General features: G+C 38.8%; 1 pseudogene; it reads left to right on the forward strand.

The window, feature by feature from the left end:
* The first annotated feature begins 306 nt into the window (after positions 1-306).
* Positions 307-10,434, forward strand: LOC131239006 (beta-glucosidase 18-like; annotated as a pseudogene).
* Positions 10,435-11,095: the final 661 nt, after the last annotated feature.

Raw genomic sequence — 11,095 nt, forward strand, 5'->3', positions numbered from 1 at the left:
GTTTGTTTTTCTTTCATCCTGGTTCATTTGACCTTATCAACGGGTTGGATGGAAAATAAGCATTACCAAAACATTATGGTGGCCCTCAGTAACTTTTTAATGGTGGACCGTTCAATCACTACTGTTTCCTTAATATGGTCCACTTGATATTTATATATACTTCATTTTTTCTTCATGCACTAAACGAATCTTATAAAACAGATGGACCGTGTGGATATAAAATACATATATCAAGGTGGGCCCCTTAGTAAGGGCAGGCACCGTCTTGGGTAAGGCCGGTGCCACACCTAATTGGTCCCCTCTTTTTTCACTATAAAAACCGCATCTGACCCATCCCTCGGTACCCAATCCAAATAAGAGCAGTAATATCGATGTTTTTCAAGGGTATTATGGTAATAAAAGCATTGAAGCAGAGGTTATCCTTTGCATTTGTAGCAGTGCTTCTTCATATCTTTCCATTGATCAGCTGCGTCGTTGATCGGAGCCAATTTCCTCAAGATTTCCTCTTTGGAACTTCAACTTCATGTTATCAGGTACAAAGCATGCGATCAATCTTTTTAGCTTTTCCTTTGTAATGCCAACATTTCGTGAATTCCTCCATATTCATTCAGATGGTTTTTTGGGAATTGGGAGCAGTACGTGAGCTCCATTGATCTTAGAATTAATCAATTTTTAAAAATGCTAAAGTTGTCAATCCAAACTTTTGGGAATTGACTAGTAGGTGGGCCCATCAATCTTAGAATTGGTTAATTCCAAGGTTCGAAGCTATCAATTCTAGCTTTTGGGATTTGGGGGAAGAAGGTGGGCCCATCAATCTTGGAATTGATCACTACCCGAAGGCTTCGAAGTTGTTTGTCCCAGCTTGAGGGCAATAGGTGGGCCCTCAATCTTGGAATCTAATCAATCTTTGAAGAGCTCGAGTCGGAGCATACTCAATATATTGGCTAACCAGTGCGAGAATCCGAAGTATTTACATTTGGATAATGGTGATGATAGAAAATGGTACAAACAAGGTTAGTGATGGTGAGGTGACATTTTCTGGAAGAATTTGGATCCTAACCAGCAGAAAATTTCTGTTTACATCCTGATTTGTCCTTGACATCACTGTCATTATCGATGTTGTTAGCACTATTGCATTAAATGTAGTGTTTGATGATTTGGCCCAATCAGATTACAACAATCAGGCAAGCTGCCATAAGCAGAAACATGTTTACTGCCATCTAATTGGGCCACATCTTCACAACTATGTAAGAAAACATGATTTTATTGCTTGCTGCTTGTGACAAGCAAAGGATCAAAAGGTAAAGTACCATTTGTAAATATGCATTTTAATTTTACAAGAGCTTTGCAGTGTTCACAAGCGCTTGCATTTATGGCCCAATCGGGGCACCTCCAGTCCGATCGGTCATCCTGGCTTTCCCTTCGCTTATCCTTTACCCTTCATACATCAAAATCCTTACAGGTGGTCCATTCTCTTTACAAATAACTAGTACAGATTTTAGTGAAATCTTTGGTGCATATATGCATGTGTGCAACAAGAAAAGGTGCACTCTTGATGCACACGTGTCACATGCATTTTCTGAAAATGATGGGCTGACCCACCCCAAGAGCTAAATATATGTGCCTAGGCTCATCCCAGCAACCTGGCCCCTACCCAAGCTAACATTATTAAATAAGCGGGGCCGGGTTGCCATCATGTCAGGATGAGGCCTGCCCAATTAGCCACTGGGTCACCAAATCATGCCGAGGGCTAGCCCATGCGCCCTCTGACTGAACAAGTCTAACCCAAAGCAGGCCTTGTTGGCTCTGGGTTGGACCCAACCCAACCCAGGCTGGCCCACTTTCACCCTAAACAAGGACATGGTAGCATGCAACACTGATTTTAATTGCCTTTTTTATATTTTGTTTGGTAGATTGAAGGGGCCTACTTAGAAGGCAACAAAAGTCTAAGCAATTGGGATGTTTTCACTCACAAACCAGGTTGGTATTTATTTTTTTAATCCCCTCTTATTTGGGGTATTTTTGGTATGGTAAAATAAAATTTTCAAATTAAAATTTCTTTGAATTTTTGTGCTCTATTTTCAGGAAATATCAACGATGGAAGCAATGCAGATGTTGCTGATGACCATTACCATCGCTGCATGGTATATAAATTTATTTTTTATTTTTTAATCAAGAAAAATCCAACAAGCTTAGTGGGTTCCATTGATATCAGAAGATCCGACCTGTTGAATGAGTTGCTAATGTTATATGCAATTGGCACACGTTGATTTTATTTGTAACACATGATTACAATGATTATCTAACAGTGGAGATTGCACTTAAAGAGAGAGAAAATAAAAATAAAAATCGCCCATCCTATTTATGAGATGGCCAGGCCTTTGAACTGTCGGCCTAGGCCCATTGGTGTGGTACAGCCAAAACTCTTGATTGCACTTCATGCATGCCTGGCCCATTCACATCCAAAGGAATATACATGCATATGATGTCCTTTGTTTGGTCATCCAGACCATTATCCTGACATGTCCCCACCATGGTTATGTGATACCTGAAAAATCTCTCATATTGGGAGATCCTAACCCTTGGATCAGTGGCTGAGAGAAAATATCGAGATAGTCCATATCCATTGGAAGAAAATAGACTAAATAAAATCTAGGAGATTTCAAGCACCCTCCATACATGGTCGGGCCATCAGTGTTAAACCCAGAAGCCAGATACTCAACCCCACCGATATTACAACGATCAGATGCATTCCCTTGGAGTGAATTCCTACAGATTTTCCATGTAGATAACTTGTTGAATATGAACAGGAAGACGTTGAGTTGATGCATTCCCTGGAGTGAATTCCTACAGATTTTCCATTTCCTGGTCTAGAATCCTTCCAGGTAGTTTTACTTACATCTCTTGAATTTTACTGTTAGATAAATGTGGGAGACAACCAACCCGTGCAGCAGGTTAACCCCACCATGAAGATCACATTGTGCTAAAATCAGGCGAATCCACTAATCAGGCACCCCAAATTGTGATTGGACCAAATAAGCTGTTGTCCACTGTGTTCTTCGGTGTGCCACATCCAAAAACAAGATTTGCTTAATTTTTTAGCTAAATGTTCTTTATGGTGGGGCCCACCTTTGGGACGGGTTGGATGTTTTACCCACTCACCATGTTCATGTTATAATAGAGACTTAATCCTCATTTTAATATCCGTAAATGAAAATAGGAGGAAGAAGATTTGGTGAGATTAATAAGGCAGGAATTGAATTTTACAACAACCTCATTGATGCTCTCATTCTCAAAAGTAACAGCATCCTTTTGTTTTTTTACTGCACAACATCCACAATCCATCCACCACACATACATATTTCCTAATCCTACATGCCTGTACAACCCATCTACATGCTGGCAGTCTGGCATTCGTGTGCAATATCTGATTTGTCAATCAGGTGGGCCTTGCAGTGTAGGTGTCCTGGCACAGATTTCAGGCCAGTCAACTCATCAGGACTAGAATGCATAAGGAAATGGACAGCTAAAACAAGGTTATCCAGCACTTTGGCTCATCTGATGAATGGACTGGCGAAAATTCTAGACCAACTAACGTACACTGTGGGCTCTACATGGATGGTATAGATGTTCATCACGCATGTTGTATGATACGTAGTAGCAAACACTCTTCATTTCTATCTTATATCCACACACACACGTGTAATGATTTTAATTCATTATTTTCATCTTTGATATGTTAACAGGAATCCAACCATTCGCTACACTAAACCATTATGATCTCCCTCAAGAACTTGAAGACCGATATGGTGCATGGTTAAATTCTAAAATACAGTAAGTTTTCTTCCCATGCCATCATCTGCTGCCGTTATATAGTTATAATTGTTGCGGTTGGTGCCTAGTGGTGGCAATGGGATGGGTTGGGGTTGGGCCGGTTCAGTCTCAGTCCAGGCCTAACCCAATGACTTAACGGGCCAAGGACTCTGGTCCAAACGCAACCCATGATCGAATACCCTGTAGCCGAACCTGGCCCACTTAAAATTCATCAAGCCATACCCATCTCATTTAATAATAATGGATCAGGTTTGACTGACCTGACCTAATATGGCATGACCCAACTTATGTGCAAGAAGCGAATATAGCGTAACCAATGAGTGGATACATACATTCAGTGTAAACATCATATTTATGTGTATATACTAATCTTCTATTAGTTTGTTACCGGATTTCGGGCCAAATTGGGTTAGGTCATCCGTCCAAGCCTATTGAAAAAACACATGGGTTGTTAGAGTTGGGTCTGATAGGGTTCAACTTCAACCCAGGCATGACCCATTTACAATGAATTTTAAGCCTCAGAAGAGTCCGATGACCCATTTCCCCTCCCCCCACTTGGGTTGCAACCCCAGCCCAACAAGTCCCGACTTGACTCAGGACCGAATGAGTGGTTGAATCACTGAGTCTTTTAACCATGTGATTTTGTTAATTGGGCCACATTTTGCTAGCCCAAGGCCAACCCATTGGCCATTTAGCTTGGCCCAAACCCGATTCAAAACTGGGTCAGGCTAACTGGCCAACGGGTTAACCCAACCCATTGCCACCTCTATTAGTGCCAAAGCTACAATTGGGGCATAGTATTAAGGCACACCATCTCTGCAGCATGGTGCAGTCTGGGTGCACAGTGGTTTACTATTACATGGTGTGGTATCCTGATTTTATGTTTTTAATAACTACTTTTGCAGAGAAGATTATGGATATTTCACCGAAGTTTGCTTCACGTATTTTGGGGATAGAGTAAAATACTGGGCCACCTTCAATGAGCCAAACTTCTCAGTGAAATCTGGTTACCTCCCTGGCATATACCCTCCCAGCCGTTGTTCCGAACCGTTTGGCAATTGCACAGCACGCAACTCTGCAATAGAGCCATACATTGCAGGTCATAATGTCATATTGTGCCATGCCACTGCGACTGATATTTACAGGAGAAAATATCAGGTATCTGATCCCTCTCTCTCTCTCTCTCGTAATTCAGGTGAACTATAGTTTGCTGGTATGAAATTTGTTGTCACTTGATCTTTCTTCATTACTAGGGTTTTCCTGTGGATCAAAGAGAAGCAAGAAATCATAGTTACAAAAAAGAAAAAACAAGAAGACAATATTGACTTAAACTTGCTGGGTCAAAGCTCAAGAAAACTTGAACACGACTTGACTCAGCACAACTTGACTTTATTTATACAATGTTTATACTTTTTTTTTTAATAGAAAATGTTACTGACAAAATTCACAAAAACTCAGATGAATTTTCAGGAGACTTCCTTCTGAGTTCTTGAGTTGATTCGAACCAACTGGGTTTTGAGCTGAATGGAGTTTTAGTGTTTTGAAAACATGCAAAATACGTAATATTGGTAGTGTTATGCTTGGTTATAAGCAGAATTGTTGAGTGTTGTTGCACTACACTAAGTGCACTGGAACCTTGGCATGCACATGGTTGGAAATGGACACGTGTGGGTATTCATGCTTCAATCCAAACCATCAATCCATTTCAACACTCTTTTCTCAGGCCAGAAATAAAGAACCAGGCCCATCAAATGATTCTAGCAATTTGTATGTTAAGCCTTTTTCACATAACCATACATTTTCTAGGCCATGGATTGGATGGTTAGTAGGTGTCCTCTTCTGACCAAAGTGGTGGTTTAGAAGAACAAGCAGTCCAAGGTGGGATCCACTGAATTGGACATCTTACTTTACTATATGAATGATCACGGCTGTCCTTTTTCACATCCTATTGATTGGATGGTTAGGGTCATTCTTTGCAAGGTGTCCCATTAAGATTTGGTAAGATCCAATAGACATTTTCCATCAATGACATGGTCATCCCACATGTCCAAAATCCAAAATGGGTGCATGGGAAGGCTCTCATGCACTAGGTGCACTGGAGCATTTTCCACTAATCACTGACATAACAAGGAGAGGTGTAGTTTTAGTCTAAAAATACTTGAGCTTTCATTTGAAAACAAAGGAATTACAATGATTTAAAAGCTAATTTTCCCTTATTGTTTCATAATTATCACACTTTTTTTTTTTTCCTTTTTTTTTTTGGTGTGGATTCAAGACTAAACAAGGAGGTTCTATTGGGATCGTGGTGAGTGCCTTTTGGTATGAACCGCTTAGAGATCTTCCGGCAGATCATTCGGCAGCTCAGCGGGTCCTCGCTTTCAACATTGCCTGGTAAACTAAATCTACAACTTCAGGAAAAATAATTGTGAATTTTGAAGTCTTGATGGTTTTATTTTTATTTTTATGAGACCATTAGGGTTTTTAATATATATGTGTGTGTTACAAAACTTCTAGGGAAGTTTCTTAATATATGGGTCGTTAAACCTTTTAAATGGCACATGAGATGACATATTGTGGACCAAAACTGGTCATTCATTCATTCAATTAGGAATAAGCAATTGTGCAAAAATCATGCCAATAGAATGATCCTAAGCTTCCGATCATTAGCATGAAAAGGGACTGTCAAGATCGGCCTGAGAAATAATATAGGTAAAATAATCATCTTGAAACAGCTAGTAGATAGATCTCACTTTGCATTTCTTATAATTCTAATGCAACACTTTTGACTTGATGATTCTAGCCATGTGGTTTATGGCTCATGAAAATGGATAGTTGTAACAAACTGGCCTCATATGAAGAGTTATGATCGTCTGGTCACCTAGTTTCTGTGTGCACTGAGTCTACCAAGAGTTAGACCCTAATCTCCCACGTGCATTTCAAATTGGGATTTAGATCTTATAGGTGGATTGCTGATAATTGGCAGCGGATGATCTGGCATTGTTACTTGTGTGAACAGCTGATAATTTTCTTTTTTCTTTTTACACCCACACTCACACCCACACACACCACATGGCACTTATACTCATGAACCTCAATGTTGAAGCACATGGTGTCTACCACTGAGCCATGAGTAGAGACCCACGGCTGATGATTCTCATTTTGGTGTGTTCGGTTGTAGTAAATCTCATGAAATATCATGAAAATTTACACTAAATTGGATTGATTAATCATGAAATATTGTGAAATATTATGATATTTGGTGCAACCATATACATCCTTTTAATATTCAAGAGATTTGTAATATTTTCTTCCTGTGCTTGCAATTTGTTTTGATATTATTACAATTTTATTATAAGTTATTCTCTTGCGAACATTTTTATTCATTGGAGAAACATTAATGTGCCCAAATTGCAGGTTTTTGGATCCTATAATTTACGGAGATTATCCTCCTGAAATGCTCCAGATATTGGGGTCAAGATTGCCGACATTTTCATCGAATGATCGAAGAAAACTACAAAATAAATTAGATTTTATTGGAATTAATCATTATTCCACTATGTGCAAGACTGCATGTTTTTTCCATGCAATTTGGGTGTATCTGATATATATATATATATATAGAGAGAGAGAGAGAGAGAGAGAGAGAGAGAGAGAGAGAGAGAGAGAGAGAGAGAGAGAGAGAGAGAGAGAGAGAGAGAGAGAGAGAGAGAGAGAGAGAGAGAGAGAGAGAGAGAGAGAGAGAGAGAGAGAGAGAGAGAGAGAGAGAGAGAGAGAGAGAGAGAGAGAGAGAGAGAGAGAGAGAGGACAAGGGTAAGTCATAAGGGCAAAAAGTAGTCATTTTGGTGAAGTTGAGCATTAGGCTTATATCACCTTTGATTTGACTGTCTAAATCTCTTGATTATTCTATGTAGACTGCAATGCCAATTATATACATGGTACCGTGGGGTTTGGAAAAGATTGTAATGTACATCAAGGAAAGATACAATAATATGCCCATGTACATCACAGAAAATGGTAAGTGAATCTTTCTTTTATTTCTTCTTCTTTTATTATAAAAAAATGACTCTCGGCCTTAGTTCACAGCATTTTGTAAACCGTTAAGTGACTCATATCATCACACGTGACGCAGAGTTCTGCAATCTAGACATAGAATAAAAAACCTACATTGATTGGACAATCCTAACCATCCAATTGGTGGCCATCAAATGGATAGTTAGAGAAGAACCGTCAGTCAACCAAAATTTGGAAACAGAAATCAGATGGTTCTTATTATCTGCTGGGTATCATTTTTGAGTTGTACTGGATCCAAAGATCTGCTCAGTGGCTTGGCTGTTCTAATTTTCATAGAAATGTCTCATATGGGCGGTGGAAGAGTCACTGCCAATTTTCAAATGGTGGTGAATTGGGGGTGGCAACGGGCTGGGCTGCCCAGATAGCCCTTCCCTGGTGACCCAACCCAAAGAACTTTGATACTCTGGTAGAGCCCGAAAGATGATATATAGGCACCACTTACTAACCATCCAACTAGTGAACCTACTTTAGATGGTGAGTAATATATTGATGCACTTTTTCAAGTCCGCGCATATCAATCTTTTTTGATAGAGGTGTGCCACTAAGAAACTTAGGTTCTCTGAAAAATAATGATGATTCATAAACACAGACTCACCAATTGTACACAAACTGTTCGCATGGCATGCACCTATTTTATAGGAACAGCCCTGAACGGGCCTAGCCAAGCCCTCTAGGTTCAGGGCAGGGTGGGGGCCAAGGCCACTTTAGCCCATTAGGGCTTGGGTCAGGCCAAGGCCCCCTTAGCTCAGGGCTCTAAAGCTGGGTAGGGCCAGCCCTACCCCGGCCTATTGCCACCCCAAGGTGAAATCTCATATGAGATTATTCATTTTTCCGTGTAACAAAGATGCTAAATCATCATAACCTCTCCAACTTCTACAAACATGGCTATAAGGATCTTTAGTTATTTTTTGTTATGTTATTGTGCCCTCTCTGCCTAAATATTTTGGGAGGAACTTTTCATTTTTATCATGGAAAATGATTGGTTACAGGGAGTTAGATATTATTTCATGATTATTATTATTTTTTTAAAAAGAGCTTTTATGCAATTTATTTTTCTTATAAAAATGATGAATATATTGGGGTGTCTATGTAATTATTCGTCAACTTTTTCTTTTCCAGAGGATTTTTCTTATAATTTATGTATATTAGAAAATGCTTAGTAGAGAATGTCTATTTACCATGAATGGTATTATCATTACAGGTTACCCACAAGATGCTAAAAATGGTTTCTAAGAAAGAACTGCTCAATGACATGGAGAGAGTAGAATACCTGCATGGCTATATATCTTCCCTAACGGTAGCAATGAGGTATTTTATTAGAAATGGCTAGAAACAATAACATCTTTTGCCTACATACATACCTTCGATTTACCATGAATATACCACCATATTCCTCTCACCATGTACATCTAAGTATGTAGGTTCTTTCATATATAGATATACCTGTTACATGTATGTATGCATGAGTATGTGCATGTCTAGATTCACCATTCAATAGATGGCCTACTAGAAGAATTTTGGCTTAAGAGTCATGTTGCGATGCGGCTTCTCAAGATAGTTTACATCTTCCAATGGTATAATAGAGCTCTTGTTTACTGTCTCCTAAATTCAGTTGAGCCCATAACCTTACCGAGTTTGTATTTTATATGAGTACCAAATTAGTGTCTATTGTAGGTTTGTACTACATAGGAAATGGACTATCGTCTTTTAACCTTACTCAAGAAACATGATGGACTCGAAAAAGAATAATGAAAATAGAAGATTTCGGTGCATTCCAAATGGCTAAGGTTTGGTTATATATAGGTTTTAAGTGACTTTTGGCATAAAGTCATATGGATTAATAATTATGATACATGGATGGAATTAATATAATGGATCCATCCATACATTTTCTTGTCGATAAATATATCTATTATTATGTATATACATATAATTTTATAGAGAATATATGTATGTACAACTAATTAGAACACAAGATACATGTGTTTCAAAGACTAAATTTTAAACACATAACAATGCTATTATCATGTTTTGAGAAAAGGAGCTGATGTGAGAGGCTACTTCATATGGTCTCTAATTGACAATTTTGAATGGTTATTTGGGTATACGTTATGGTTCGGGCTTTATCACGTGGACTCCAATACGTTGGAGAGAACTCCAAAACTATCCGCCCGATGGTATAAACGATTCCTTAGCAGCCTGAAGGTGATAAAACAAATGGGTGGTTGTGATTGAAGATCATGACATTTACCATCCTAGTCTCCGTGCAAATGTCGATAACGCGTATCTGATGTTTTATTTATATTGTGTAAAATAATATTTTGGCATTTGTTCAAATAATTAGTACATGCGTCCACTCTATTATACTGTATTCATTGGATGTGTATGGTCTATTCTATATTCAATTCATCCCCATGTAGGCTTGTCACATGACATGCCACAAAAGATGTAATACAATTATTCCAAGTTATGCAATACATCTCCATTTTTAATGAGTGTTGAGGAATACTAAATATTTTGATTATTTGATTTATTTTTTATTTTTTATTTTTCCAAGTTGTGCTATCCATCTCCCATTTTTAATTTGTCAAGGAATACTAAATATAACTGGCACACATGTATGTGATCCAATCCGTCGATCATCATTTGGGTGAGATGCTTGTCTTGAAAATCAGACCAAAATGAATATTAGATGGCCCGCGTTTGCATAGTGTATGTTGAGTGTGGACATTGGGCAAATTCTGATAACCATCCCATTTCTTTGGTACACCTGTGGCTCCCCTAGCACAAATGGGTTACATTACCACATGTGAAGACAAGTGCTAACTGTGAACTGACAGTGGGGTGTACTAACAAGCTAACAAAAAAAAAACAGAAGGCAAGTGCCAAAAATTGCAGTTGATTGACCACACCATGGGCTCCACTATAACAATGAGTTAGGTGAGAATAATCAAAATTTGAAAACAATTGAAGTCATTGGATTTACATACGGTGTCATCCATGACGTATCATGTTGGGTAATGTTGGGTACGCAGGAGTATACATTGATCCGATCCTAAGTATGGCAATTAACAAGTCGGGTTCCGTTGGGTCCTAGATTTCCCACACCCAAGCTTATTGGGGTTGGGGTCTTTCTAGGACAACTCTTGTTGTTGAGGACCAGGACCTGGATCAAGTTGGGTTTTGGTTT

Source organism: Magnolia sinica, chromosome 3 (genome assembly GCF_029962835.1).
Source record: "Magnolia sinica isolate HGM2019 chromosome 3, MsV1, whole genome shotgun sequence".
Classification (NCBI taxonomy): Eukaryota; Viridiplantae; Streptophyta; class Magnoliopsida; order Magnoliales; family Magnoliaceae; genus Magnolia; species Magnolia sinica.